This window comes from Botryllus schlosseri, chromosome 2 (genome assembly GCF_051294905.1).
Source record: "Botryllus schlosseri isolate E-star chromosome 2, Bs_hap1, whole genome shotgun sequence".
Taxonomy (NCBI): Eukaryota; Metazoa; Chordata; class Ascidiacea; order Stolidobranchia; family Styelidae; genus Botryllus; species Botryllus schlosseri.
Window position 1 is genome coordinate 2666567 of NC_137237.1, and position 6000 is coordinate 2672566.

A 6000-nucleotide genomic window follows, 5' to 3' on the forward strand; every position below is an offset into this window, starting at 1 on the left:
CATTCGCTGACTACATGAAGTACATTTCGCTCTTGATATTGTGTGATTGCGGGACAAGCTCACAGCAGAGAGTCACTAAATATTCACAAACGGAAATCTAGATATTTCGAGCGAACTTTTGTAACAAGAAAAGTGAAATTTTTGAGGTCGTCAAAGTGCATGCTCGTTTAGTGTTGATTTTTTAATGCTGCCAGCGCAATGAATATAGTGGCCCGCAGTTGAAATGCAATAATTTTCAACCAAAGATGTTATAATGAAGTGAAAATTATAATAAATGAAAAAAGTTCACAGTGCAGAACCTATCAAGGTTCGTTTGTAAACGTGAACCTCTAAATTTCTGAGGTTCACACACAGAACGCGAACGTGAACCTCACGTTCACACCATCTCTAGTAACAAATGTCTAAATCGAATGCGTAGATAAATACTTTATGCGTCATTCGACTCAGTTGCACCCCGCTACGATCAGCTTATGGAGAAGAAAAGATTGCTACCATCGCATTAATTTTGCCTTGCTTTCGGTAGATATTGAAAGTCAGTATTGCCATGTTTATGGATACCCAGTATAGCAGTGGTCGGGAACCTATGGCTCGCGAGCCATATATGACTCTTTTGGATATAAGATAGCTCTTTGCCAAATATTTATTTTTGTTCCGAATTGATCAATATTGCAGCGACTTATGGTAAATTTTCATCACGGCCAAAATAGTTAATCTCGTGGCAATATAAACATGTCTTTGAGAGGTAATGACAATGCCTTCTTCAGATTTAGGGGCTGGGACCCCCTCTCTTCAAAATAATCAAATTTAAGTTACTGTCACGCCGCCGGCCATAACACTCGCGAATTCTATGCGCCAGTATTGTTTGTGTTATACTGGAGCCGAACTTTGTTTGGCTCCTGTTAATTGGCAGGCTATTGATTAGTTCTCTGATTGCGCTGTTTATTTATTTTCCTTATATAACGACTCTTCGTGCTGTTAGGATGTCTCTTCAGTAATAAACGTTTATCGTCTGTCGAGATCGTTTCGTCGTGCAACAGGAAGTACAGGCTCTGTATCCTGGCGTGATGGCAGCAATGGGATTCGAACCCGCGCCATCGAAATGACTGGTGACTCAAACCTCCTGGCGATGTATCCGTATCGAAATCTTGAATTGTGCGATACGTCGAATCAAAGAACATAGCAGTCGTGGTGACGCTCATTTCATAACGCAGTTCTCAAATTCACACTGTCTTCGTGAAATGAACTGCGTTGAGGATGTGACATTAACAATTACAAAATCGAATTACCGACAACGCCATAGCTATCCACGTTCCACGTTCTCCACGTTATGTGTAGCACCGGCGCCAAAATATATGCGTGTAGCGCAACGTTATGTAAGTATTTAGATTTTCGGAATCAGTGTGATAGTCACATTGATATCAGTTATAATAAATTCTAAGCTGCGTACGATGAATTGCGTTATCATCGGTGAGGCTTGGCGCGTCTGCGTCATACCTCTGGTTTCGAGCTTTATTTTCGAACAATAAATATCAGTTTTTATAGAGAAAGTGTGGCGCACACGAGGAATCCCATGTAGTGAGTTCGAATTCGCGCTACCATGACGTCACGAATTCCAATTGGGACGTAACAGTTGATTGGAATGTATGGCTCTTTGGGAGTTGAGGAGGAAAAAATAGGGCCAATATGGCTCTTCGGACGAAAAAGGTTCCCGACCACTGCGGTATAGCATCACTGCATTTGGTAGGAGATTGACAAGCACGGCTATATGTTGGATTCAAATATTTTCTAGAATCATCATTGTCGAGTGTGAATCTGTCGACACAATCTTGGCTACTCTAATAGCTGTTTGGCCACTCGTTAGGTAAACGCACATTCAACGTCGCCGTTCGGCCTGGAGAATGTGCAAATAGAATAAATGTCACGTAACTGGTTTAGGAATTTAAACTTACAATACAAATATCAACTCACTAGAACTCGCTGGCTGACGATATAAATCTTAGATCGACACTAGTTTTTCTGTAACATTGTTCGGGGCGCATTTTATCAGAATATGTGTATTATGCGGAACGTATAGCATAGGGTTGCCATATGTCCGGAATTCCCCGGTCAGATCCGGAATTTCACTGTAAAAAGTGCTTCCGGGAGGAAATTCTAAAATAAGCCTTAAATATCCGGAATTTTGAAGGCTTGAAGTAGGCTCAGAAGTTTTTCGTAAATCAACATAAACAATCTTATTTCCAAGCAGATTTATGCTATTCGAAAAAATTTTTCGCGCTGCGTGCGAGTTAATGCAACGTATTTTGATATTAGTATGGGCACCAGGCACCACCCTCGACAAAAAAATGCAATCAAAAATAAATATGAATAACCAGCATTTACTGAAATCAGTCTAATTGTAATCCCAGGTATATTCCTAGAGTTGGTTAAGGTCGATTGAATGTTTCAGAGGGTTGCAAATCTTGGGGTCGCTTGCCTTTATCTGAGGATCGCGATGATGCTGGACATAATCAGCATCCTAGGCCATGAGTAAGTTTGATCAAGCTGAAATTCTTTAGTAATCAGCTTACCAAGTTTTGAGCTGGGCCACGGAACATTTTCAAGTTGGAAATGAGGTCGCGACCGTAAAAGGTTTGAAATCACCAGATGTGCAACCTGCTGGTGCATTTTATAGTAGTCTATTATATGGAAGAATCAACATTATTGACAGAATTCATAAATAAAATTTAACAACCAGACAGAGGTGGTCAAAGTAGTCAAGAAAGCTGCTCAAGTAGAAGTAGAAGTAGCGACGAAAAAATCTACTCAAGTACGAGTAGAAGTACTTCTTCTATAAGCAACCTAAAACTACTTGAAGTAGAAGTAGAATTGACTGACTCAAGTAAGTAAGTATAGTGAAAACGATCCTAATTCGTTCACATGGATTGTAAAAAGGTGCAAATTGAGCCATGCGATAGGTGACGAGCTTGATTCATATTGATGCATACCAGAAGGTATCCAATTTTCGATAGCATAAGCATTCGTCCACATCATGGGATTAAAATGATAGTATTGATATGGAAATGCGATGCTAATCCTCTGTTTTCTCGAACAGCACATTTTAGAAAATAGCATGGTATGGCGCCATCCCCCATATTATAAGGCACGTAGTTTAGTCGAAGTGCAATACGGAGACGTTGTATAGGATACAGTGTAAACACTTTGCGCGATTAGTAAACGTTGATAAAAAATATGTGTAAAAATGCCATTTTGTGTAGCTTTATTTCCAGAAATTAAAGGCATTACTACACTTGCTTCTATACTTCAACATGTATGTTATCCAGACAAAAGAACTGATATTAATTATAACTAAAAGTATATGATACTGGGAATTGAAAATGAAGTATAAATACTACTTCTGAAAGCAGAAGATGTGTTTCATGTTTTTAGTCCAGAAAGTTCCAAAGGCGGTATGCTAAACAGCTCTAAAACTAAAAAAAGTCAGAGTCCACTTTTCCAGATTAGGATACGCTATGGACATGCTAGATTACGATATGACAAGTAAATGCTAGATTGCGAAACATCAGTTTCAAACGTTATGATGAGCCATATATACTGTGATGAATTATTTCATATGGGCGAAGGGCGCCAATGTGGTGTGAACGGAACCACGCCAACCCTCTACCTAATTTATATTCACCGATACTTTCGTGAAATCATACTGGTCACTCCTTATCCACTGCGCGCGAAGCGCGACGATTCTGGGCTTTTCTAAACTTTTGTGAAAATCAAATGTCGATACTCCGTGAAAACAGCCCCGAAATTCGTCAGGCTATCTTCCTGATTGGAAGATTGAACTACTTCTACTTAACAAACTGTATATAGCAAAAAGTAAGTAAATATTACGAAGTAGAAGTAGAAGTAGCGAAAATCAGATCTACTTGAGTAAGTACCAGAAGTAGAGGAAAACTACTTGAGTACTTCGAAAAAGTAGAAGTACTTCGTTACTGGCCACCTCTCCAACCAGATGCATATAGTAAGTATCCAAGAAGTTACATCGATTACCTGATGGTGGGCCCAAGACCAGTGCTTTGTTTGGGCGGTAGGGGGCTGAAAAAAATGTTGTTTCGGACCTGATTAAAACATACAACCAGATAGCCGCACCGACATAACAGTATAGCAGGGCTATCAAACGCAATCCGACAGGCCAGACACGGCCCGGGAGACGATTTCATCCGACCGTGAATAAATCTATTGCAGACCCTAGCAAGTAGCAATCACCAGAGCTCACATTACAGACGGCCCAATTCATGACCTATTTTCATCTCCATCCTTGCATACAGTCAATGGGCAATGCTTTGCTTGTGTGACGTCATATTGACAGACAATGTGTTATACCTCATTTTAAAATCAGGTATAGGGGCGCTAAAGAGTGTCCGGAATTTGCTTCACAAAAATATGGTAACCAAAGTACAGCACTATAGTGCTACGTTACGAAAAGCGATATTCACTATGGCCTATCCCCCCTTCATTCTGTCTCATTTTCCCACTGCCTATTCTTTAGTCATAACCAGGCCGATTTTTCTGACATGTCAAAAAAGTCAATATATTGTCAAATGTCAAAATTGTTTGCAGAGTAAAATTTTTTTGCAGCCTGCATTTCGTTTGTATCGAAGATTTTGTACCGTCCGTGAACATATCATTTGACATTTTATAGCTCGTAGTTACTTTATAGGCCGACCGTTGTACACGGCTCATTGTCTGCTCATTGTGAATAATAAACATTCAAATAAAACAAATAGGTTGACATGGTGTTATGCTCAACGTACCGCAATATCCTAACTGAAGCAAGACTACGTGGGCATTGCATGGTTCCTATATATTGAGGCGCATGACGAAAAATTGTGATGTAGACACCATTCTCAGAATGAAGTAACACGGTGTGTCACCAACAGTGCACTCACAAATTAAGTGTTGTTAGCCAACAACTTCGGCTGTTGAACGTTCTTTCTCCATTCTTGCAAGCTACTTAGTAAGGACAGAAACTTTCTACCCGAGAATGTAGGAAAGCATATCTTTCGTTGCACCACAAAAAATTTCAATTATTTCTACCATATTACATGATGTAACTACTGGAATTCTTCATAGGGCCATATTTAGTTACAATAAAGTATTTTCATGTAAAAAACTGTCCGTTTTTTAGTCAAAAAAGTTTTTTCAGGCCAAACTACTTCGTAAGGGCAGACAGTTCCAAGGAAAAATTTAGATAAGTAGTACAATTCTTACATTATGTGGGGAAGCACCTAATTTGCAAACGATTTTTAGTTCAAAATAACCGTCGTCCTAAAAATCGTCCTAGTCATGACCTAAATCTGTCTGGCAAAACGAGAGTTAGGCTGAGAAGAAAGCGCCAGACAGTCCTGTTGCGTCACAATGCCAAAACTCGATCACAAAGCAAATTTCTAGGGTGATTTTGGGGGTTCCAGGACCATGAACGGAACTAGATTTATATTTTCGTAATCGATGGAGCAGCAGCTTTGCATTGACCCGTTTTATTGACCTTAGCGCTCGGCAAGCCGGTCAAAAATGGTCGCAATGTTGCCTTTGTTCAAATGGAAAGTATGACGAAACCCAAATGCAGTGAGCCGTTCAGTCTCGCTGTGTCCACACCATATAGGACACTATATGATATTACCATCTTCAAAGCCGTATCAGCAAGTGAGGAGTAGTGATATTTATTGGGAACAGGACAATAGCTTACTTTGAACAAAAACAACAATATTTATTTAAACAGAAATCAATATCAGCATTTCAAAATGCTTTACCAAGCGTTCTTCCGAAATTTCAAATCAGGTCGTGGACAGCAAAATATGACCTCGCGGGCCGCGTGTTGGTGACCCCTGCACCATGAGATAGTTAAGCAAGTGGCCCTTTGCGCAGTACTGGTATCAAAAAGACTTCCGACTTCGGAGTGTTGCTGCCATCTAGCGAGCTTTACTTCAAAATGGGAAGTAGTACCTCACC